The sequence below is a fragment of the Lagopus leucura genome, unplaced genomic scaffold (assembly GCF_019238085.1).
Source record: "Lagopus leucura isolate 7727_CA_CO unplaced genomic scaffold, USGS_WTPT01 Super-Scaffold_73, whole genome shotgun sequence".
NCBI lineage: Eukaryota > Metazoa > Chordata > Aves > Galliformes > Phasianidae > Lagopus > Lagopus leucura.
The window spans coordinates 81,120,322-81,147,126 of NW_024962252.1; the positions used below are offsets into that span (position 1 = coordinate 81,120,322).

Genomic DNA, 26,805 nt, shown 5'->3' on the forward strand with positions numbered 1-26,805 from the left:
CTAAATGCAATGATCCCAGGAACTTACTTGCTCTGTTTTGTGTCATAAATGACTTCTTATATTTGTTTTTCTGAGTCTACGGTTGAGCATCAATTTTCTAAAGTTACAAAGACTCTCTTCCAATCTTACAGCAGCCTCATCCCAGAGCTCGCTTGCTATACATCACACAAAAGTTCTGATATTTTAAGGAAGCTTGGCCACTAATAGAGTGAGCACAGCAGAGATGAGTCTGGACTCTCCAAGCAGCAGTCTGCAAAGTACTTCTTTCCATGCAGTCCCTCCCACACTCTCTTCTAGAAGCAACATGCAGATTAGAAACAATGCAAAACTCAAGTTAGTCCCAGTGGTACAAGGACAATGAAGAATGAGCTCTGAGAGATGAGGAAAAGCTATCCATGGCTGATGACTACAGCAGCTTGAAGAGCTTCTCATTTTATTTTTTCATTTTTATGTGAAAATACACTTTTTTGCATGAAGAAACATTAATTTTCAGTCTATTCTCCTAACCAAGCCTTCCTGAGCCTGTGAGCTAAGCAGTTTAAGGGAGCAGCCTAGGGGTCTTCTGTACTGATTTTTATATTTATATTATTACTGGTGGAATGCTGAAGGTGATCCACTAAGCAATTTGTTTCGAGGCTTCAATGCAGAGCATAAAAGATGTAGACCCCAGCTTCCACAGAACACTGTCACCTGATGTCTTCAATTGCCTTTGGGAAAACCCACTCTAAATCCTTATGCTCCAGAAATAACTTTCTGATTCAAATCATTACTAGTAAATGTGTAAACAAGCCCACCCCTCCAGTGCAGAGAGATTTAAATTAAAACAAACATAATAAGCACTGATTCACTGGCACACACACACAGCGCATGTTGCTTCTGACTTCAATGCTTCTTGACAGTTCTGTCATTGTGAAGCAGGGAAAAACACTATCTTAACATTGTGTCTTCAGGAAGAAGTTGTCAGACTTGGCAGCGTTACCCAGATGCAAAAGAATAAAATTAGCACAAATGTTATTTTATTTCCAAGCTGCAATTAGGAAGCTAAATGTAAGATAAGTAAAATGAGTATTTGACTGTACTACTTTTTTTTCCAGGAAACTTAGTCTGCAGCAGGCTCTGTATAAGGTGGACAAAGCATAATCCTTAGTAGGGAAAGAATAACACTTACGGGAATGGAGTATCAATACAGTGATCCAGGATAATGGCTTCCCACATGCTGGCAGTTCTCACTTTAAGTGAAGGAACAGTGCCAGCCCGAAGCAAGAGCAGCTGCCCTGCATGCACTGCTGGAGCCTTGCTGTGTTGGGGGTCAGTCTTGCAGCAGGCCCAGGCTGGCTCTGGCTGCACTAAGCTCCAGCAAAGCAAGGCAGCTATAAACCAGATCAATTTGTCTCTGCAAACTTCTGCATCCCCAAGCACACCCTCTGCTGGAGCTTGCGTGCTTGGTGCTGCTGTGGACATCTATGACCTGCACGGTGCCATGCCAGGCAGACGCGCAGTTAGCAGGGCCACTGTCTCTTTGCCCATGAGCATGTTTCTGCATGTGAGCAGTCTCAGTCTGACCTATGGATCTGGTCCATGTTTTCCCTCAGTGCTCAGAAGAGACATACAAATGGGTGCTGCAATTGTCACCATTACAGAGTCACCAGGGACAGCACCGTGGTGCTTGAAAGAGCTGAAGGCCAGGCTGCTTCATAGAGTCCTTGTCCAGTTCAAGTCCTGCTCAATGCAGTCTGCTCAGCATTTTGTCTTCTAAGCACTGGATTATCTCTGACCTTTTAGTTATTGGCTTTTCTAACATAAATGAAGGTGTTATTTGACAGAAGCTGCCCCCACTACTGCCCAATACAGATGAGAAGGCAATGGAGGAAGTTACAAGCAATAACTGCTTAACTCATACTCATACTAGCCACTGTGTCCCATACAGCCCATGGCACAGGCTCCATGCTGGAGTACAAGAAAAGCAGATATATCAGCAAACACAAAAAGGCAAACACTGAGATGTATTGTTGGCAGTTCTCATCATCCTCACAGGCACTGCTGCTTCCTGCTACACTGCCTAGGTGAGGCCTGTTGGTTCCAAGCATGGCTGGCTGTGCCACCAGCCTCCTCACTGAGGGGTGCTCTGCCTCACGGCCCCGAGCATGCCCACTCCTTTCCTGCAGACCAGGCTGCATCACAGACAGGAGCCTACGTGGAGGGATCAAGTACATAAAATATTGCATTTATCTTGGTCTCCTCACTAGCATGCTAAGGAGGCATGCATTTCCATTTTCTATGTGAGGCTTTATACCAGCCACAAGGCAGTATCACACAGCAGCAATCACCTGCATGAATGCAGAAATGCAGTCCTCACATCTCTTGTCCTGTTCAACATATCTACTTATGTGACAAATTGCGCTCATGCAGTGCAAATTGAAGCTTGTGTACATTTGCTAGGGGACACAGCTTCCAACTCTGGGGTTGACTGCTTTACCAAACTCATTAGACACCAGAGAAATACCTGCCAGACTGCAACCTGCCTTTGGGAAGCCCAGGAAAAGCTGTCACTGGTCCCATTTTTAGCAAGCTCCTCAGCACTATGTTTTCTGAAGATAGCTCCATGTTATGTATGGAGCAAAGGTTTTATAACCATGCAAAGATCAGCAGTAATTGAAAAGACCTTTTCTACAACTGCATTTTGGATTTTTGTTGCTGCTGTCTCGTTTAAGGCTAAATACAAATCCTGACACATAAAAAATACAAATAACTACTTTAAAGGGACACTTTTCTTAAAATTGTTGGGGAAAAAGCAATCTGTAAGTGATAAAAGATTTGGAAGCATCCAAGATATGCAGAAAATGTGTTTGTTATGCTGACATATATATACCTGCTCCCACAGCGAGCCCAAGTGCAAAGGAAATGAAAATAGTTTTCATTTGTTACGAGAAAGAGAAGTATGGACCTACACAGTAGTTTTAACGTAGAATTTGATAGGGCTTTAACTGAGGTTAAATCCCCAAATATGCCAAAGCTCCTAAGACAACTTTTAGTTCAATTTCTCTTTATCAGTCTTTCCAAGCATTAATTTTTTTCTGGGAAGGAAGAATGTAGAGGTTGTACTCTCAGAATTTCCCAAGCTGCATTAAACTCCAACCAGTGCGAAAAGGTCAACTTTGCAAACTGTGCACTTCTCCATAACATCATCATCTGCAAGAGCAAAGCATGCAGAACAGTGGGAGCATTTTAGAAGTATGCAAAACCCTAACTGTGTTAGAAGAGCCTGAACTGAGATGAAGTAACAAGAAATACAAAGACTAGGCATAAAAGCACACCCAACACACTTCCATTCTCAAGTCTTTGATTAAAAGGTGCTGAATCTTTTAGCTCTACAGGAAGGCCTCCCAGGATGCCAGAAACATGAGTACTGGGGGGATATTAGCCTAGATTTGCATAATAATAATAATAGTACAGAAAATAGCTCTGTTAGGCACAGAATACTGCAAATGCCTCATAAACATTTGACTGAGGTATAACTGAGGCAGTTATGATGACACTGTAACAATTTTATTTTTGGATAATACAATCAGAGAAATGGAGAAATGCACTGATACCTACTAGCACATCCATGCCCCCATATGTGCCATTGATCCATGACAGCATAGACTGTGTAGCTGCATTCCTGCCTGTGCATGAGCAGTGTCTGAGGAAGAAAGACAGGATTACATCCAGCAAATCTTCCTTTCCTCAGTATATGTGCTGAACTCTTCAGTAAGCTTGGGGGCAAAGTTCTGTCTCTTTTTATCTTCAAAGAGTTCTCAGGCTGTACGCATAGAATCAATGCTTTTAGAGTTTAAGGTCAATATTTATCCTCAAAGTATTTAAAAAAAGAAAAAAAGGTGAATGTAGATGAATACCTGCACTATCTCTTTGGTTATCAAATGTGGCATGCCCATCAACTATCAGAAGAGGAGGCTCAGGGGAGACCTCATCGCTCTCTACAACTGCCTGAAAAGAGGTTGTGGCAAGGTGGGGGTCGGCCTCTTCTCCCAGGTAACAGCAACAGGATGAGAAGGAATGGCCTCAAGTTGCGCCAGGGGAGGTTCAGTTTGGATATTAGGAAACATTTCTTCTCAAAAAGATTGGCAATGCATTGGAACAGGCTGCATGGGGAGGTGGCAGAGTCACTGTCCCTGGAAGTGTTCAAGAAACATGTAGACGTGGCACTGAGGGACATGGTCAGCAAGCACGGTGGGGATGGGTTCAGGTTGGACTACGTGATGTTAGTGGTCTTTTCCAACCTTAATGATTCCATGATTCTATTATTTAGATCTTCCTGGGCTCAGCACTCAAACCCAAACACCATTTAAATAACTCAGCATGGGTATTTTGCATTAATAAGATTTTCTTAATTTCTTTATGATAAGACTAGAAGAAAAGCCTGCAGTGGCTTCCAGTGTAGGGTAGGCAACAAGTTTGCTCTGAAGGGACATTCACAAAGAGAATCTTGCAACAACTAGATTATTTCTTGTAGAAAAACATCCTATTTGGCAGCAATAGAGAATCCATCATCACATCTTGATAAAAGATTCCTACAGGTTTTGCTTCAAGGCTGAGATTATCTGACGTCAGCGGCAATTCTGTTCCTTCATCCCTCACACTGTTGAACATTTACTTTTAGAAACTAATTCTAGAGTCTTATGTTCAAAAATCTCTGCAGAGGTAGTACAGCTAATGTACCATTGTTTTAAATTTTCAATGTAACATCAAGCTTCCCAATTTTAACTCTTCTAATTCATTTGGATTATTTCCAGCCTTCCCACAACTTTCAAAGTCAGTAAATTCTCTTTCTTGCCCAGACCTAGAATATATAGTTGATTTACTTAAGTACAAGGTTCCCTTTCAAAAAATCAAGTAAAGCAAAATATCCTACAATAAGTCTTTCAGCTGTTTCCCTCTGCTGGCTCACTGCTACTTATTACTATTCTTATCTCATTATTTGCATTGACCAGATGTTTCTCTAGAACTATCTAGCAGAGCTTCAAGTTGTTTTTACTGAGCAATAAGGAAAGGAGAAATGGGCACAGGGCTGCTCACTTTGTTTCATGAAGACATTTCAGAGAACCTATATTAAATTGGTCATTACAATAGAACACTGCCTTGCAAAAAGATGAAAGCATGACGTGCTTAACAAACAACAGTGCAACCTCAGCAGATGCAAATAAAAATAGAATAATTTGAGTGCCTAATTCCATTACATGAAGACTGGGAGGTAGAAGTGAATAATATGAAGGGGTGTATGGCACAGCAAAAAGAGGAGTAGGCGGGGACTGGATAATAGTCAAGTGCCTTATCCAATATGAAAACAACAGCAACAAATGACAGTTGGAGTTGCATAAAGAAGACAAGTTCATGGTTCTTCCCCTGAATACAGTAGACATTCTGAAGGTAAAAAGTCAGCGTAGATACAGTAAGAGAGCAGGCAAATACTAGGCAGAGAAAGACACTCAGAGCTAGCAACTAGACAAAACTAGTAACCTGCTCAGGAAAAATAGTTGGAGGCTGCAAAGGTATCTGTAAGAACTGTCACATATGAATTATTGCTTCCTTAGTTATCCCTAGGCAACCCTAGATAATTACATAGGACAAATCCAGATCTGCTGCCCTACTACCAAGGAAACATTTCTAATGAAGGTGACAGAGGAAATACCAGAAGGGCAAACATCAGAAGAAAATATAATAGAGACTCAAAGATGCAAACCTTAAAGATCTGAGCAGACCATTCACCCACTGGAGACAAATGTTTACTTTCATTGCATCCTCTCACTTGCACGCTGGACTGAGAAATCGACTAGTTTGCAGCATTACATAGATTTCACACAGCTTTGTAGCTTACCCAGGTTTAATGAAACCGCAAAAAACAGCACCGCTGTTTCGGTACCAGAGGGAGACCACCTGGTGCACATGAGGAATTGAGAAGGCCACTGTCTCTACCTGCTACTATAAGGAACAGCTTACTACCATCTCTGAATGCCTGGGAGTCCACTAAGTGCACTAGAACAATGCTGTCAGCAGAACAACAGCAATTCACGTCCTTTAACACTCTCCCCTGAACGTATGCACAGTCCCAGGAAAATAGCAAACAGAAGGGTGAGACAGAAGTAACGTGTCAGCAACTGTTTTCTTGCTGTTCGCTGATTGTAAAAGCAAGCACTGACACAGCATTGCAAGAGACAGTCTTGAAGATCAGGGGGAGCTTCATTTAAAACACATTATGAATGCAGAGAAAATCATATTCTGTCAAATGCTAAAAAAGACCTGCTTGCATTAGAATTGGAAAGGATCTTTCAGTCTTCTGCAAAAATACCCGTTTGACTTGTGAGAATTTAACCAAGACCCACAGGAGAGGACAGAAATACGGATTTCATCACATTTCAAACCAGACTGTCATTATGGAGTTACTATAATGAGGCTCCTAGCCGCAAAGCTGCTGCTATTATTAGCTCTGGAACCTTATTTCTTTCCACCTCTATAGCATGCACAAATACTACAAGATTTGGCAGGTCTTCCTCAGCATTAACAGCAAGTAAGATGGAAGCATTTTGATCCGGTGCTTAATAATTCTCTTTCATGGATGCAGAAACATTCACAGAGTCTGGAAGTGCCAAATATCATAAACAATTAAAAGCTTAACATTGCTTCATACAATATTCACAGAAAATGGACTTAAGTGTGAGGAAAACAATCATGAAAAAGGCATTTATTCCTAGGCAGCCCATCTAGCATCTGCCAACAACTGATGAAAATATCTTTAGGCTGATGTTAGTCCAATGAAAATTGGACCCAATCTTTTTTTTTTTAAAAAAGAAGAAAGCAATAGGAAATAGAAAAAATAGAAGAAAGAGGAAGGAAAAAAAAATAGAAGGCTTGACAATAAAAACACCTTTGACACCGATGTTAAAGAAACTAAAGCTGCAATTCTCACGTAATATAGGATCAAGAGGGCAGGCTCACAACGCTTCCCACCAAAACCTGCAATGGATTTCACTTCCATTATCTATTACCATAGTCAGTTCCTGGGTTCCTCATATCAGCTGCACTTTGAAGACATAAAGGGAATTTGTGTAAGAAGGTAAATAAGTACACAGGTCACATTTATGACAGGCAGGAGTGCAGATTCCATTATGTACTTCAAGCTTCAAGGCACAATCTACTAAATACAGATACCTCTTCAAAGAGTGGTGCAAATCATCCACCCAGTATGTCAGGTGGCTTTGACTCTGGGCTTCAGTACATGGGATTTAGGCCCATGCAAAACAGAACATCTGCAGTAATGCAGCAGATGTCAGCAGCTTTGTACAGGGTGCAACAGCAGAATTTGGTTTCCGTTTCTGAAAAGGTAGAAGCTCCTCTCCAGCTAATGTCACATTCTTCCCAAGGCACTCCCAAATAGTCTTACTTCTTAGCAATAACCTGAAGATTCAAAGTAAACTAAGGCTTGGAAGGTGTTGGCAGTGGGGATGTAGGGGAGTGTTTGTGCCAGGAGTGCTGGGCAGGAAACCCCAGATATACATGGAGCACGCACAGACCAGAAACCAACAAGTAGATCTGCACAGCTCTCTTCCACCTCCAGGAGGCTGTAGTTCTGTGGGGAGCCAACTCAGTTCCTCTAACAGAGCACTACCTGCTTACTCTTCAAAAACTAGGCTTCTGCGCACAGCTACATCATTAATATGGAAGTGTTTGGAAGAAGCACTAATTCATAACTTAATGAGTATCCTTGCTATCCAGATGAATAGAGGTAACAAGGTTTTCAATCTAGACAGTATAACATCTGGGGTAACTGTTACTGTCAGGAGCGCCATCAGCTTCAACAGTACTGAAGCTCCTCTCTGTGACAGCATACTTTGTTGCCTAATTACAAACTCCAGAAATACTGACTTGAATATTAGCATTTAATCATGTCACTATTATTTATTTAGAAGTTCCACACAACTCAAGACTTCACTCCTTTATGCCGAACTCCTCATTCTAATTCATGCTTACAGGCAATTTTAGTGTTGAGAGAAAAGGAAAAAAGATTTTACAAAAATACTACGAAAATAAGACGGAATTATATGACCAGAATAATCAGCAGAAATAATAGACAAAACCTGATGTAACTCGATCTACAAGCCTACCCTAACAATTTTTGAGTCATCACGAAATGTTTTTTCTCCTAAAGAGGCTCTCAAACACTGTCAGTGTAAATTTAGAGAACAACACATTTAAAATTAAAAGACACATCACTGACACCGGTCAGTAGTTTGGATAAACATTCACAACTGCAGCACATTACAGCTCATTTAGCAACCCCCCTTCACTAAATTATGAGAAGAAAAAAAGAATCACAGGAGAAAAAAATCAAAATATATATTGCTAAAGATCTACTAGGACTTCATTATTTGTCAAAGGCAATGTTCTATTACAAACAATATTGAATGCGTGGGCAAAGGTTTGGTGAGATTATACTAGGTCTGAGAACTAATATGTCTGTCAAAATCTGAAATGCTCTACAGAAACTTGTTTGCAGTAAATGAGGAGAAAAAAGAATGTTTATGCTTTCTGCCTGACAATCCACATTTTCCAGAAGCAATACTTATAAATTACTATTTTCACTGTTTTTTTGTGGGTTTTTTTTTTTCTTTTCATTTTTTTTCCTCTTTAGTACATGAGGTGCTGGTGCACACACATCAGACACACAAACAGTTCAAGTAGACTCATCTTTTATTGTAGACCAAGATACTGCCCTCACTCCTGGGCACACAAGCATGCCTTAACAATTGTTTTAAGCCCAAGGCACAGCAGGAACTTACCTCTCTGTTACCTAAATCACAAGTATACAAAATACCACATAACCCAACACCTAATGAATACAGCATGCCTTCTCAAGAGTCAAAGGCTGTTTCCCCAAACTCCCTATGGCTTGCTGCCATTCAGGGACTTTTCCTCCCTCTTAACATTGAGACAACCCCACTGGAGATCTGAAACAGACATAGAGATTGTGTTGCTGCGAAAGGCGATGATGTGGTCAGATAATAGTTAAATATGCGTAGCTTGTTTTTAGTGATGATATTTTAGACACTAGTTTTCCAATAAGATAATTTTCTCTTATCCAGTGGCTGCCTTTCAAGCAGGTTTTTTTTCCTGCTTTCATTTGTCTGCTTTCTGTCATTAAACTTACAGTGATTGACAGGTATTTTACTTTCCAAGTGGGTATCAAATGCATTTTCAAATGTATTCAAATCAATCCAGCAACATCAGTCCCAAGAGCTTACAAATCATTCAGTTACTTTTCAATGCCCACTCCTGAACCAATCCACACAGACACAATGCTCAGTGTCCCTGACATACAAGGCTTGTTGAGCTCTTGAGATTATTAGCTGAGAATTAAACTCAGCTGAAAGTTCATTGCATAAATTGCCTCAACTGTAATACTGAAGGAAAAGAAGCTAACCTGCAGCTCTGCAAAACAGGAAAATATTTCCTTCCCCAGCCTGGCTAGCCCAGTGTTGGCAGCAACAGCTGGGCACACCCCAATGCTCAGTTCCACTCAGCCGTCTGTCCCTTCCCTGTTAAACAGCCCTGCTTGGATAACATTACACAAGAAGAAAACAAACTGCTAATAAGTTAATGAGAATCAGCAATAAAAAGTACATTGCTTGCTATTTCCCAAAGCAGCTGTCAAATCTCTTCAGCTCTAACTAACAGCCAGGAGCTTAAAACCTTGAAGAAAGGAAAACTGTTGACTGTAGCTGGTTGTCTCAGATCTTCTCATTACGAGGAGCTTCTCTTAGCCAGCAGTTCCTGGAAAAAGGTCTCTGACATCTGGTGGGAAGTGATGACCCAACCCTCCTTGTCAAGTGTCAGACCTAAGATCTGTCTCCCATCCACTAAGGGCAGAGGCAAGCTAATTAAAGTAGTCAAGAATTGACAGAGAGAATCCTTTAGAGCTCTACTTCTTGATTTTGTTGCATGCTTTTTTCTTTTGTAAAAACAGACACTTGGGTTCCGTGGCAAATAAAGGTTCAAATACTAATATTGAGAGAAGCTTTCTATCTTATCAGTTTATTTCATTCATGCATCTCCAAGCATTTTACAGCAATCCCTCAATCCTGCAAATGTGACTGGTGCCATTACTTTGGCTTGTTATTCATATAGTGGCAATGCTCAAGGCTGTGTTAGTGTTTCAGTTTATACACACACACAGCAAAATGCCATTACTCAGTAACACAAAATAGCCTGTTTCCAAGGGAAGACATCACAGGCACGGCACATATTACAAAACCACTATGTCAGTCACACGAGATTTTATGAGCAGCTTGAAATGCCAGTTGTGCTAGATGGCCCCTACTGCTATGACTGGAAAAGATTCACCCTTAAAAGTTCCAGATAAGAGATCCTGAATATAATTTTACAGAAGACTTATGACACAATTAGCTTAAATGTTCTGAAATTTCTCTAGAAGAAATCAGGATAACTCAGAACAAGCATACTGTTTCCTGGAAAGAAGAATAAACGCTTGTTTCAGAAATACTTATGATCAAGTGTGTTAAAAAAATGATACAATTTATTTCAAACACTGCAGACCTCTACAGGTCTACCTCTACTTTCAGGAGCAGCAGCAATTGCAAATCCAAGAATCCCTGGCACAATCTAATGAAAACCTAAAATGTGTATTTGGCCCAGCCTTCATTGATATCACACCTCTCACTCTTGCTTATAGATATATGCAGATGACACACATTCTGAAAGGTTTATTCATTCCCAAATGCCATTTAAATTGTCATAAATTCAGACTGCATTTGCAACTGATTTTAAAAAAAGGTTTTGTTTAGAAAAAATATGCTTGTATCAGCCTCCTGGATAACACTATCTTGATGCTGTATCCCACTTTCTAAATATTTCAGAGCACTCATAGACAGCAGAAAGCAAATTCATTTCCCCTCTGCCAAAAAGATTTGAACACTCCTGTCAAGAGCATGTTCCAGTCACCACATCAGTGGGCAGGGCTGCTCAACCAGCACAGAAACTCAATTCAAATTCAGAGGCACACAGAATTACACCAAAGGGTGCTCTCCCTTTCTTCATCCCTTCCCAGAGCTTTGCACTATAACAAGGCAACAGTGACATGGGATGCTCATTCCTTGCAAGCATGGCACAGACCAGTATGGAGGTAAGTAAATTTCTCTATGAAAGCTGCTCTTGGTTTCACTTGCTGTTTCACTTTGAATGCACAACACAGTATTCCATCATCAGGGCTGCAGAGCCACTCTGTCTTCCCCACCCAACATTTCTAAATGAATAAAACAAGTACAGCAGCAAGGAAGTCCTCCTGACTTCAAAAACAGGGGTTTGAAGTAGGGTCCACTGCATCCTGTCAGTGACATATCCTGGGTAGGAACGGATGTGGAGGTGGCACTCATTCTCTGTCACTGGAGCTGCTCTGCTTTGGGGAACAAGTCAAGTTGGGGAACAAGCACAGGGACTCCCCAGGGACATGGGAGGTCATGTTCTGGCTTCTGTTCTGCTAAATGCCTTCATTACTGGTTCGGAATGGAAAATCACAACTAGAGAGGCTGCAGCACCTAATCCCTGAACCTCTCAGGAGCAGTTTTACCTTTTCCTCATCTTCCCAAATCAGTGAGAAAAATGAACTTCCTGAGCTTTCCTGGGCTCATCTGATAGCCACCTTCTTCAGCTTTGCGACTCTAACTCTTCATTTCACCAAAATAAAATGCTTCATTTCATCTTACAAGCAACATCTCATTAAAGCCTTCAACCTCCCCTCCCATTTTTCTACAGTACTCATGCAATGCAAAACATTTAATTTTCATTTGAGTGGAAGGTTTGAATAGTTCAGCGTAGCTGAAGTGAGACAGATTACAGGCTGTACCTCTACATGGTTATGCACTTTTAAGTGATCAATAAAGTATTGATCATTTAACTATCATACTTTGCCATTTCTGCCTCTTTAATGTCACACTGGGCTAAACTTGAACATCTAGAGTGGCATCTCCTTGCTTCCTCCTGTGAACACTACACCATTTTCTCCTTGTTCTACTGTTCTGACATGAGGAAAGAAAAATATGTGGCACAGATTGCCCTTGCTGCAGCTTTATATGGAGCAAATCGTCTCTTTCCTATTGATAAGATTGGGACTGTAATTAACTTCTGAGCCTCACTGAAACATGATGTATTTTGAGTTTTGGAGTTGCACCAGTATTTAGAAGAGCCACCACCAAAGCCATTATCTCTGGTGGGGAGGGAAGCAAAGCTTTATAAGCTCAGCTTAATTCCCCCTTACACTGCACCATAGGCTTTTTAGTTCTCTATGTGCATTCATGGTTTATATTTACATAGCACAGCTTTATTATTTTTGAAACAGAAGGTATGTTCAAGGAGGCTGTCATACTGTGCTTTATGCTACTCATTTTCCAGTGTCATACCTTGCACAAACCAATTCTTATCCTAAGTGCAGGAACATAAAACACCATCATCGTGACCAGACATAAATGAGCTATGTTTTATACTCTCACTTTTCCAAAAACTGGAAGACTACAGACAGCGAGAGCTTGGAGAAACTTCTGGAAGCCTGGTGGGTTTTGTGCTGTGGTAGACCATCACCAGGTGCTGTGGGCTTCTCCTTGGCACCACTGTGTTGCTTTGTTGTGCAATCGTGCAGGGGGGAGGAAATAAAGGTTTGCTGCACATCTTGCACAGTTTGGGCTACATAATCAGTACCTCTTGAATATGGAGTACAGCTGGAAACAGTTCCCAGTATAAAGTGTCAGCTAAGAATGGGCACTTCAGTAAAAGCAGTAAAATTTTTCTGCAATGATTGTAATTTGTAGCGTACAAATTTAACTGTTAAGAATTATGCAAATGAAACCAAACATCTTCCTGTTTCCATGAGAGCTCTCCTCTCCATTCTGCTCTTTGTTATGCCTTTGAAATACATTCTGTCTGTGAGAATTACTAATCCAAAACTCACTTAAATATAGTGAGAGGAGAAGATGAATGGTCTTACCACAGGCATAAGCTGAGACATGAAAAATACATACCAAAAGAAAAAGGAACTATTTCCTTAGCAACTGAAGAATCCAGCAGACATACAGCTGTTAAGCTCAGAAATAATACCATACTCCTTAAAGAGAGTGTTTCAATATAATTGTCATTTAATGGAGTATTCCGATTAGTGACACACACACAAAAAGGCAACACTATCCAAAATATTGTTAGAATGGATGCAAACTCAAGCAATGGCAAAAGCAGGTATAGCACAGTTTACCACTCTGACTCTGAGAAAGCAATAGCCAGATCAGATGCTGGGTTAGCATATTCAGCAATGACACAGTTGAAAAATTTAACAGAAAATAAAAGCATCTGTGTAACAGCAAACACCACCAAAGAACCACCTCCTGATAATGTTTTCAACTAAGAGAGGCTGCAATACTCAGAAACACAAAGCAACTCTTCATTATACAAGCAGCGTCAGAGACCAAAGACTGCATTTTGGCAAGAGCTTCAGCATTCCTCATAAAGGAAAGATACCCTCAGGTGTTCACATAGTGACATCCTCATCAAATGGATTGCTTTTAGGACCACCTCCTATACTACACAAAATTCCTGCTTCCCATGGGCACTCACCCACCAATTGGGATTTGTCACCTACATTCTGTGCAACCTCTGGAAAATCTCTGACTTCCCTGGGAGAAGCTGCTCTGAAATCACAGCTCCAGAGCAGGTCATGGAATCATAGAATGGTAAGGGACATCAAAGATCACCGAGTTCCACACACCAGCACAGGCTGCCCAGGGCCCCATCCGACCTGGCCTTGAATGCCTCCAGGGATGGGGCATCCAGAACTTCTTTGGTCCTGAACCACTGTTGTGTCTCTAATCACAGACAATCTGAGGGCTGGGAGGGATGAGCAGATGTTAATGACCTCATAGGCTTGTTAAGAATGCATCTGCTCCCCCACCCCCACTATCCTCTCAAATGTCCCTGAGACTTCCTAACATGTGTCTTTATCAGCACTCTGTCCACAGCATAGGTTTATATCAAAATTAAGTCCTTAAAAGGACTTTATCTGGCTCCACACTACCACACAGGGGTTTTGCTGCAGAGGTTTTAGCACAGCTTTCATACAAAGAAGCTACTATGCTTCCAGATCTCAAGCAGGTGTTCCAAAATGCTATAGGAGCAAACTTTTTCTCTCAACATGGAATAACACAACCACCGCAACTCCTGGCATGGGGCCTCCAAATTAACCCCACTGAAGAAAGCCCGCAGTGCCTGCACAAACCAGGGCAAGTCTGTGCAAAGCAAATTTACTTTCCTTCCAATTTATGTATTCGCTAACACTATGAGGTGATCCATATTGTCTGGAGAAACTTACTTTAAAAAGTTGTGGCTTCCCCACCTTTCCTTCCCAACTGTTATCTAATACTGGACTTTCTGGCAAACACTTGACTACAAAGGCAGAGAATGGGCAAAGAGATCAGCATTTGTTACACAGTGCACAGGCAAATTTGCCTCATATTCAGATGGAAACCATTTGGCTCTGAGGACTTGCTGCTTAGTAAATCAGCTATAATTTCCATTATTCTCATTGCACTATGGAGGCACCCTCCCAGAATGCCTGTTTGGCTGCAGTAAGTAGATGGAAGCACCAGGCAATTGCCAGCATCCAGCTTTTGTTCTTCAGTGACAGAAAGCTCTGCAAAATGTTGTCAAGGAGTGCATGGCAGAGATCATTTGGTCCCCTCCAAAAACTGCTCACTTGTAACTTGGATCCAATGCCAGCTCCAGGGCAAGAGACTCCAGGCAGGATGCCAATATTGGAGCATCTCTTGGTATACCTCATGCTCTAGCTCAGCAGCTGGTGAATGAGTGGCCCCACTGCATGCCTTGCCTAAGCCGTCCTTGTGCTTAGGGCCCTCAGCCCTGGGGTCAGTCAGTGCTCTCATTGCTGCCAAAAGATGGGTGAGAACAGCACAAAACTCGCCTGCATTTGCTATGTCCTGGGTGGGTCTTACGTCAGAAGGGGCAAGGAGGCAAAATACTCATGCATTTCCTTCTCTTCTCTCTGCTCCCCAAAGCTCAGCAGCAAAGCAAGCCTGGGACACAAACCTCTCTCTGCCACACAGAGCCAGGCCCACAAAGCCCTGTCTCATGGGCAGACAGTGGGGAATGCTGGGTATCCCCAGTTTTATTTTCAGTCTCTTTTTCTCTAACGCAGTACCAGACTTTTGAAAGGAGCTTACTTAAAAAAAAAAAAAAAAAAATCTTTCTATATTTGACTTCTCAACTTTTGGAAGGCCCTTGGGAAGATTTGTCAGAAATGTACTGCGCGGGCTGAACACAGGTGCTGGGAGGAATGGGAGAGCTGTCACTAACACCCACCGCCTGGGTGGGAGCGATGTGCAGAGTGGTACAAGGTCTGAATGCAGATGTGCAGTGTTGGATTGCAGGCCAGGGCAGAATAGGAGCACAGCTGCGAAAAGGCATTCCTGTGCACAATAACTTCAACAGCAACTCCAAGGAATAAAGTGGGTTTCACTTGGGATGCTAGACTAAATGGAAACTGCCTTTAAACAAATACTGCTCAGGAGACTTTCTTAATTGTATGTCCAATCCACTTTTTCCCAAAAATCAGTCTTGCCTATCTGGTTAGGAAAAGGCCACCTCAATCTCTGTTAAACATTTCTCTGAACTGGAAAGTTTGTCAAATCCAATATTTATTATCACCTGCTCTGCAATGCAGCTGCCCTCAGTATGTGCCGTCTGAAACTGAGTTTGCTGAAAATATGAGTTAAAGCAGCATCACTTCATTTTTCTTTCTTTACTTTTTTTTTTCCTCTTATATCACCTACATCCAACCTTCAATCTTGTCCAGGTGCAGAGGTGACTAAAAGAAGATCCTTCTAACTTTGTTAATAGAGTTTCTCACTTGGAAGAGCCTCAGGGTTGCCAGAGAGGGGTGTAGAGCTGGCTATACAGAACACTGCTGTACCATGCAGACCCAGGGGGATTTAGCACAGGATGCTGCAGAGCCTACTTAGCTAAATCTCAGACTACTTTCAGGCCACACATTGAGGGCAGGGAGAAGCATGGCTGTTCTCTGCACCACAGCCAGCTACACCAGGTCAGGCAAAGCCTCTAATCTTGGAAAACACTTGGCAGTTGAGCATGCATTGGTTATTTAAGCTGCATCATGCCAAATGATCCCCCATACTGGTGCTAAAGTGGTGAGTCACTCTGAATTGCCTGAGCACTTCCAAGGCGTTTACATGCTTCAGTACAATGATGTTGCTCTCCAAGAGGCTTCCTCACATTCAAAAACTGTTCAAGGACAAAGCTACGACACACAATTACTGACAGCAAAGCAGATGATGAGGAAGCACACCACATTCTTTGCTAAAGCACTCCAAAATTTGTTATTGCTGCTGGCTTTGTGTTTGTTTCTGCTTTTATACTGTCAGAGACAGTAATTCTGTTACTGCTGCGTCCAGATCTTTAACCCTGTTTAAAACCCCAGTGGGCACCAGGACGAGGAAGCAGCACATCTCTGCTGCCAGCTTCATGCAGCAGCTCAGTGACCAATCACATGTCACTGATGTGACCCGGCTGCTCCGCAGCATCAAGCTCAGCCACAGCAGAATGGGTGCCCTGTGGTGAGGTTGCTCTGCGTCCCCTCTGGTTATCTCAGGAGACACCAACTGGCCTCCTGGATTGCATGAAAACAGTCTGATGGCTGTGGTGACACCTGCCAACCAGATGAAATCAAAGCTCAGGACAGACTGCAGACCACTCATTCTCCTAGCCACAGGCTGGCACAATGACTCTATCTATTGTATGGACAGGGAACAGAAGACAGGAGAAAAATGATTTGTTAAAAGCCAGCAAAGAATTCTCTTGCAAAGCAAAGATTTGGACTAATACGTCCTAAGTCTTAGATTAATACATTACACAAAGTTCCTTCTTCCTCGTTTCAGCTGGGCACCAACCAATGGAAAGATTTCTGTGCAGCTAGCAGTACCAGCAACTGCAGAGGTCCTGCAGGACCTGAATGCTGCAGAGTGCTGCATAACGTCATTAGGCTCAGGTAGGAGGATGATGATCCAGCTATGCCTTGCTGGATTTGTAGACACTCACACGAAGAAGCGAAGCTTGGAAGGTTTCTGGCTAACCAAACCAGCTCCAAACACAGCAACAACTCACAGACAAATACCCAAAGGAAACACTGACTGGACTGTGTCCCCACTTTAATTGCAGAAACAAACTGCGCGAGAAATTTGCAAATCCATGACATACTGCATTGAGATGTGTTCTGCATATAAGGGAACCAGGACAAGGATAGCTCTGAGTCCCCGTGGCTGTTGGCAGCAGCTCGGCTATTTTTGCTGCTTGCTAATCTGACCTGACCAAAGGCACTGGAGTCAGGAGCAGGACAGAGCTGAGCCTGCTGCCGGGAAGGTCAAGCACTCCTGGGCAGCGGGAGGTGCAGAGGGAAAATTCATCATCTCTGATGAGGCCACTGCTCCAATCAGATCTTCTGAAGTCTGGTATTTATAAAAGGAAACTTAAATGTCTAAACAGGAGAGAATGACAGATCTCTTCTTTATTTTGTCAAAGCTGAGACGGGGCCTGGAGTCAGATGTGTCTTCCCTCTTCCCACGTATCACTGCAAGAGTGGGGCTAAATTTTGTGTCATCAACGATAGCTGATGATACCCTCTGAACAATGGCAGTTTTAAGCAACAAGCAGATGCCACCGTGGCTGCTGGACATGGCTTTAAAGCAGTGTGATTTCATTGAAAACATTTCCAGTTTGTGTATGCATTCCAAAGCCAAACAAGTAGAACAGGGAAGAGTTCAAAGTGTTTTACAGATAACAAATTTGGTTTAATAACATACAGGAAGTATGTACCACAAACAAAAAGCTCAAAATATCAAATCCAGTTCTCAGATGAAGAAACAGGCATCACCAACACCACTTCATTTCCTGGTGATTTTCTATCAATTCTGTACATATCAGGCAATCAGAACGCATCCTACACTGTCATATATATAGGAAATCGATAAAGAGTCAAGACAAAAATAACAGTCAGAAGGAAAAATGAAACAAAATGAATCAAATAAAGTAAGTGTCATATTGTGGTTTCTTATAGGTGGTTTGGTATTAACATTAAACATCACACTTAAATTCTTCTGTGGGACATTTACAGCAAAGCTTATCTAACATTTTAGGCCTTTTTACCCTACCTAAAAGGATTTTTTTAAAGACAAGATTAAAAAGCCTTAGCTATAGTTTTTAGGGCACATTTTCATATATCCAGAAAGGATGTGGAGGCCTCTCTCTTCCACAACACATAGTTTGAATGATGAACTTTGATTCCATACTCAAAAGTGTTACCAGCTCAGGATATGGCTCAGAGCCCAAAGGGATCTTCAGTAGGTTTCAGATACCTAATATTTAATAAGATATTTTATTTTCATTGTGTACCCATCTGAATCTATAGATGTATAAGATGTTCCTTAAATCAGGCTTTGGGATCAAGTCCATTCTCAGGACAGGCCACATTTTCAAATGAGGCACAATTAGTGAAGCACCAGCGCTTGCATTCAGGCTGTTGCCCTCTGCCTCTGCCAAGTCCCAAGACTTCAAAGTCCATCCCCTCCCAGCAGCCAGGAGGGAGGAGGCAGAAACCAGAAAGTAGATGACCCTCTCACACGCGAACTGCATGAGCTCTCTGATGAAAATCTCTCCAGAGGAGATATGTAGAGCAAAGCCAACAATTTCATGATATATGGATAAGCTGATGACCACTGATAACATCTTCAGTGACAAAAGACAATGCAATAACAAAAATAAAGCCTCAGACTCAGGGTAATACTTTCCCTGAATCACATTCCCTTACAGTGAACAAAACATCATTTCTTTCCTCCCCTGTGACACTGAAATGATTTCATGTTTTGCAGCTGAGCATATAGCAAGATCATGTGCTTTTAAAGGTCAAAACATTGTCCATTCCTTGTTTCCTAACTAAATGGATCTGTCAGCTGCTATATGGCCAATCTTATCAAGACCAATGTTGTCAACTACAGACTCCAAGATACTGCAACTAGCACAATTAGCAACTGTTCTTGTGCTAAATACATAGCCATGTTTTGTCTACATTTGCATTCTACTTTGTATACTGGTAACTAAAAAAGTATAGAATTAATAGAAGAAATTAAGAAGTGACACTTCTTATGCCTAAGCGTAGAATATAACTTCATAAACGATTTTCCCAAGAGGAAAAAAATAGAAAAATCCTCTGATTTCATAAGACATGCCATACTCACTCTTATTTTTGAGTATCAGAAGCATACTTTAAAATCAGCTGGTTCTGAAGATATTTTGCATAGCAGAGCTCCAAGTAAAAAGAATTACAGTTTGATCCAAAGCTTATAACCAACAAACAGTCAACTCCACATATTTTTCTATTCACTACCTACCCAGGCTGCAGTATAAGCTTTAGTAAAACAGTATCTGTCCATTTCAATATCAACTTTTACCTGTGAATCTTAAGTAGGTTCAACTTCATCATAGCTTCTGAGGCAAGGGAAATATTGCTTTTGCAGCCTGGATGGGAAGTGAAAACAGTAAGCAACCAATTCTTTACACTAGATGCCTGCAGGAGATAGCAAAGCATTCCTAATTTTCCAGGCAATGTAGGTTGTTCATTGCAAGAATAAATACTCCACAGAGTCTTATGTGCCTGCAAAACAGTTATATACAGTACATTTAACTATCAGTGCTGTAAATAAATGATTTTGACTCATGTGATGCAACAGTAATATCCTAGGCAGTCCCTACTTTTATTGGACTGTGATCAGTTGCTTTCAGGCAAAAAGGATGATGTGGCAACAAAACAGTGGTTCTAACTGCTACCATTGTAATGGAAATTAGGGTCAGTTTATCCTGGGGAATTAAGGTGACCATGCCGTACTAGACTTAAGTAGAGAAAAAATCACTTTAGGTAAATGCAAATTGATCTCACTCCTATAATGTTGCAAAGGCTCCAAGAATTTGAATTACAGTGAAGAAACTCGTATTGCCAGGCAGTCCCAGGTTAAGCTTCTCAGGTACAAAATACTGCATACATAAAGTCTGCAATTTGCATATCTTTCAATCACAAGAGAATGATACTTCATCTTCTGAGTGCTGGGAGATTTCAGCAATTCCAAAACCAAAACCAGTTGGATTTAAATCCCAAACAGAGCTTAAACAGCCAGATATTCAAAGGAGCTGAGCACCCCTCCCGCTGCCTCTGCCCCTTGCAGCTCAGAGGCAATCAGAGCACGCAGTTCGTATGGATGCCCTCCAGATGCAGACAGCCCTCCCTCACACACTCAGAAAAACCAACTGGACTGACGCAGGACTTGTGTAGGGCTGCAGTATAAAGAAGTCCCAAGCTCTGGCTGTCACTCCCCTTTTATGCACAGCCATTATACATGACCACAGAAGCAAGCGCTGCCCTCTAACCCAGAGCTCCTGCATCATCAGCAGTGCTGAGTTCATCACTTGCTTTTTTCCACAGCATTTTCTTCTCATCCACTGGAATCTGTAATATCCAAATCCTGCATAGATAAAGAGTAATTTCTTCATGGGCTTTTCTTAATGCAGTACCTTTTCCTTACCAAAGATTAACAAGTCTCAATGTAATGCGACATAACAATGTATTTACCTGTAGAAGAAAGATTGATCGTCTGCTCCTAGTACAAAACCGTGTTTAAAAATCAAGCCAGATTGGTTCTTTAGTATTATTGCATGTAATTCATACTCAACTTAAAACAAGGATTAAAACATGACTTCTGTGCATACAGAAGCATACAAGCAAGCATTCAAGCTTGAAAGAATCTGTAAACAACTGCATGAATTTGGTGGTGCCTGAAGGATGACTTTGTCAGAAGCATGGAAAGCTGCACCTTTCCAACCGTCATAAAAGGAGGGAAATGCCATAAGCTAGTCCCAGTGCAAGCTCATCTCTCAGGACTGCCAGAAACTCAGAAGGACTTTTTTAAACATCTACAGCATACTGCAATGCAACACGACACTTACACATACACCTCACTCCACAAAATCCTTTACATACTTATATATACATATAGGAGAAGGCATCAAATTATCTTGTGATCTCTCTTGCCACAAGATGGCTGCTCAATTTTTTTTTTTTTTTTTCTAGGCAGCTCCTTAAGGAATTGAGAGAAAAGGGGAAGAAAAATCAGTCTGGAGTATTTACTAACATGAAGCCTGTTTTCAAGAAATAATAATAATCCAAAGGAAATAGCACAGTATTTGCATGGAGTTATTTTTGTAATGGGAATTGGTGTTGTGAAAATAAAATAAGAAAAAAACCAATTATCCAAAGTCCTTTCTATGCTAAGGCAGTAGAAATTCTCGTTGAGTTTTAAAAAAACCAGAGGAGCTATGACTCAAGAAAATGTATCTTCTAAAATGTCTGTTTTATCATCTTGGTACATTTACACTGAAGAATGTAAAAGAAACTGTGCAATAGAACAGGAACATAAGAGGCATGAGTCAGCAATAAAGTAGGACATGATTCAACTTTCTTATGATTTAGAAGGGCTTGAAGAACCCCTGAAATGTAGAAGCTTTCAAAAGCAAGCAACTTAAAGAACATTAAACTTTTTTTCAACCTACACAATGGAGAGCGATAGGACAGAACTAATGGATGCTCTGCAAAAGCCCTGTAGTCACATTTTTCTTATACAGCATGCATGTATGGAAAGCTGTATATTCTATTTATATTCTACAATATATTTACATTGTAAGCCAGGATTTCATGCAACCAGAATAAGACACTGCTTCCTACACTGAAAAAATAATATTGTTCGACTTATATTTCAACACAGCCAACACCAAGCAAAGAACAATCTGCAATGCAAAGCCACACTCATCCTGAACAGAAGGACTCCCCAACTTCCCAACAGCTACCTGCTGTAACTCAGCACAGTGGAGTGGCATACTTCAGCTAACAGGGATTGCATCAAAATAGAAAAGCAGCAGCTCTGAGCTCCCACGAGGAATCACTTACACTGCTGATAGTCATACAATGGAAACATATCCTGGGCAGATAGCTTTTGAGGAAAAAAAATAATCTTTTTCATCATGTATACATCATGTGGAGTAGCTTGATCATTTAGACAACACAAAAAGGCCAGATTCCTGAGACCAGACACATGGAATGCAAAGCGATACAGATTTTCTTACTCTCCAGGCTTGTTTCACTATCAGTTGTATTTTTTTCCTCCTATTCTTATTTTTGGAAAAACACAGTTGGAATGTCTCCATGAAATGCACCCACATGGCTGTGTGGCTCCTGTGCTATCTCACTGAGAGGAGGAGATGAGCAGAAGCTGAGCTGCTTACTCCAGAATGAAGCTGATTGCCTAATAAACAGCTAAAGCAAGACGCATAATTCTCAGCATACCAAGAAGGCAACTCCACTGTGTGTCTGGTGCACTCAAATTGCATTTTCAGAAATCTATTTCATCCCCTTAGAGATGTCATTACTTGTTTTGTTTTTTCCACTACAATCGAAGCTGTTATCTCATGCCTTTTACATTTTTTTGCACAAAATATAGCTTACTCTCCCCTTTGATTCAGCCAACCTTTACAAAGAACATCTTTGTTTTGCCTTGGCTTCACTACTTTCATTCTGCAGGTAAGGATACAAACACCTGCACCAGCAGTTTATAATTTATTCCCAGTGAGTGCTGTGGGCAGAAGCTTCAGACTGCCTACTTGTGTGGCACCTTGCAGACACCCACGTAGGAAAACTATTCTGGGCTCAAAGTATGAAGGACACAATGTTGGTACATGTGTTACCAGGCCTGGGCGTTTCTTGTACCACAGATAGGGCAACAGGTCTGCTAAGTTTCACTACGGGCCATTCCAGCCCTTTAAATAGCCTAATTTAGGAGCATATGCAATTCCTCCTGATCACATCCTTTGGAGGTGCGAGTTCACCTGAAGTTTCAGCAGTTAAAATAAAACCAGACAGGAAAAAGAAAAGGAAAAGGAAAAGGAAAAGGAGGAAGAGGAAGAGGAAATCTGCAGAATATTGGAAGATGTTCAATCCTTACCTACTCCCAGAGCTGGGCCTCATACTTCTCTTACCAAATTCCCTAAGATGACACACAGTGTGCTTTGTGATTGATAGAATAAAGGTTACAAAACAACCTTAAAGCTTTCACTGAAATAACTCCCATAATATGCTGAAACTGGGAGGCCAAATACTGGAAGTGGCTGTAGCTACACAGACAGGAGCTTTGAGGAGCCCTGAACCATTCCACCTACAGGAATAAGTTCTCTGCAAGTCCACAGCACTTCTGTTGAAGAGCAACAGACTTCTGTAGTGCAAGGTTTCAAAGGGGAAAAGAATTAAAAGAAACTAAATATAAAAAAAGAGAGACTAAAAATCTAACAGCATTTTAGGGACGTTCTAAAGTTGCCTACATGCAGTCATTAGTCCACTCTCATTCACTGATCCACATTACATCCTTACAATGCTAAACTCAGTGACAGAGTGCAGTTGTTTCACATCTGTGGTTTGCTTAGTCTGAACCTTTAATACCCCACTTTTACCGTCCTAGATAAGCAAAAAGGTCCTACTGAAAAGCAATGCACAAATGAGCGATACTACTGCTTGATTCATCTACAACTGCTCAATTTATCTGTGCTGCCTGAACCTGAGGATTGCTTTAAAGCCCCGGTCTACCTTCAGGTCTGCAGTGCAAATCCTCTACAAGTTTAATGCATTAAGGTTAAATCCTTGTGTGCAGCACAAGTCCTTATTTTTCTGATGTAACTCTAGGACAAGAGGAGTAGACAGGAACCCACCCAAGACATTACCATTTTATTCTGCCTTTAGAATCCTAACCAGTTTGAGAGGAAAGCAAGTAAATGCACACCCTTGCTGTTAAGGGTGCCCAGTTCCTGCTCCCATTCTAAGAAGGAGCTCTTCTGGGTTGAGCTGCTCCAAAGTGTGGATGCAGATGTTCAGAACCTGGCTTTTATTGTCTGTCAGTAATCTCTATATTGCTCTCAGCATCTCTTACAAAGAAAAAGAGGCAAATTTCCAGACCATGTGTATTTCACATTTACATTGGAAGATGGAACGAAGAAATTAGGTTGACATGAAGTAGGAGCAAACAGCAATTATATGGCACATTCTAAAGCCAGCAGGTAAAAAAAAATAGCAACCTGATGAGAGAGATTTTAATACATTAATGCTATGGAAAAACAGCAAAGTTTGTACGTGCATGAGCTATCCCACACAAGAGATATCTGGGATATTTTAAAAACATGAGGATGCTTTTGAAAGGTGTGGGGTTATATTTTTTATGAACTAGTAAATGTGCAAATCAGATTTGAATCCAATATACAGCACTCAAGAAATGCATGTGGATTTATGATATGCTTGTGTGTTCAGACCAGAACACCATATTAAAATACTTTTTAGTTTTCCTATGCCATAGGTAAAATCTTATTCCACTACTGTTCCAGTGACTCATGGCACTAAAATGTCAATTTTATTCAATTCCACATTCATGCATTAGAGCAGGTAAAAGATATTGCTCAAGTTCAATAAACTGGGAAATATGGGCCTTGTTGCTCATCCCATAAGGACGAGGAGAATGGCTACAGCTAAGTTGGTTTTATAGCCCTGCATTTGATCAATCACTGCTGAAATGGAAAGCTCTCATTCAAAATGTGCAAGAAGTTTTTTGCATCGTTTGCTCTCAGTTCACACATAAAACACAAGAAATACCATTGCAGAAAACTGGCTAGGAGAGAGCAAAGCTAATGGGTATCACAACTGAAACAGCGAGATTGTGCTTTGCATGCACGACCCTTGTGCTAAAATACTGCATTCCCCTCTGCACAATGCCACACCATAAAAAGGTCAGATATACTGTATTACCAGCCTATAAATAATTCAGAGTTATAAAGCTTCTTATCTGATGCTGAACATGCAGAGGGCACACAAGAGTGCTCTTTAAATAAAGTCTTCACAAACCTTACAGATCGAGGTATATTAAACTGCTTCCTTTGCCAGAACATGGATGAGGATGCATCATTCCCTCACCCTGTATCAGATATGGCAGGCTGCTAGGATTGTCAGCATGGTGACACAGTACTGCAAAGAAATGTAGCTACCTCATCTGCTACCTAACCTAAAGGCTGAATGCACTGGCTACTCTGGGCTTTGGAGCCAGAAAGAAACTATTTATTTTGTACATGGGCTCTTGCACACCAGATTTTGTGTAAGCACAAAATAGTAGCTGGTGCTTTCTACACTGAGCTCTGGTCTGAATACTCAGGAGTGAAAGATGGTCTTTCTGTCACCCCACTGCAAACATATTTACCAGAAATCAGAACAAAACCTAGTCCATGATTCCATACACAAAACCAACACTTTGCTGCACCTGCAAACTGGAATATGCCAAAAAGAGTGAATATATTCTGCTGACAGCTTTGACATCCCATCCGTGCATTGCCTTATTCACGTAGCACATAGCTTGTTTTCTCCATTTCTCTAAGTAAAGAAGTTTTAAATAGTACTGTCAGAATTTTTGTTTTCACAACTATTCAAGTATTTTAGCATGTGTCTTTTCAAGTTGAAGCAATAGATACCAAAACAGAATCTCATCTTCCAACAACTGTTAACAAGGATTGTCTTCTTTCTTCTTTTCCCATTTACGGCTTAGAAAGTTCACCTTACTTCTGTGTCAGATGAACAAGGAAGATGGCTTTGAAATGATGGGATTTTATCGGCTGTATCAGAGCTAAATGTTTTTTATTCTAGATGACAGCTTAATATATTTACAATAAAGCAAAAATATACTCTTAATCTGTTTGAAACAGTTTTCCTCTTTAAATATTTTCTCACTCCCTTTTGATGGATTAAGAACCCCCCCAAAAAACACTTGAAGAAACATCTGTTTGACCTTAAAACATACAATCTGTCCATTGTCTCCTATGGAAAACATGAATTATATTGATTTTCCAGCTTTTTTTTTTTTTTTAACCTCCTCTGCAATGGAAAACTGAAAATGACTTCAGCATGCTTAGAAAACATTAGCCTAGATCAGCATGATCCAGCTGGCAGCTCTGTAAGCCACATGGACCCTTCAGGAATTTTTCTACCTGTGCTGTCTTTTCCAGATTGGGAGCAGCTGCAAAGAACAACTGCTCGGCACTGGCAGATGGCTTTGTGTGTCTGTACCTGTACCCCTGCACGCAGGGTGTGAACCAGCACTCAGTGACACATCAACAGGAACAGGGGAGACACAGATAGCCTCAATGGGATGGGATGAGATTCATCTGATGGGATGAATCTGCAAGATTATCATCTGCATATATCACTGTAATTGCTGATTATTTAAATATCAGTCCAAGCATGCTTTGTGTTCTACAGGGATGTACAAATAAAATCCCTCCATTTAAAGGGACGACTGATGTGCCATGTTATTTGGCCACCATAAGATCAATCAGAGACCCTGGAATTGCTTCCTCACAATTGGGAGCACACAGGTAGAGCTGCAAGCAGCTGCCTGTCTATCTGATTCAGGCAAAATTCAGGGGACCCCAATCCTTCTCTTCTAGCCCACACAGACACAAAGCATCCAGAGGGAAAAAACAAAAACCCACATTGGGACAGGCAACAAATGCAATATTTCTCCTGGAAGCTGCAAATTACTATTTTCT

General features: G+C 41.2%; 1 protein-coding gene across 1 annotated transcript in view; it reads right to left on the reverse strand.

Moving 5' to 3' along the window:
• The window catches only part of KCNH1 (potassium voltage-gated channel subfamily H member 1), a 179,978-nt gene that overhangs the window by 7,078 nt on the left and 146,095 nt on the right, over positions 1–26,805 (reverse strand). The gene's annotated exons all lie outside the window — the stretch shown is intronic.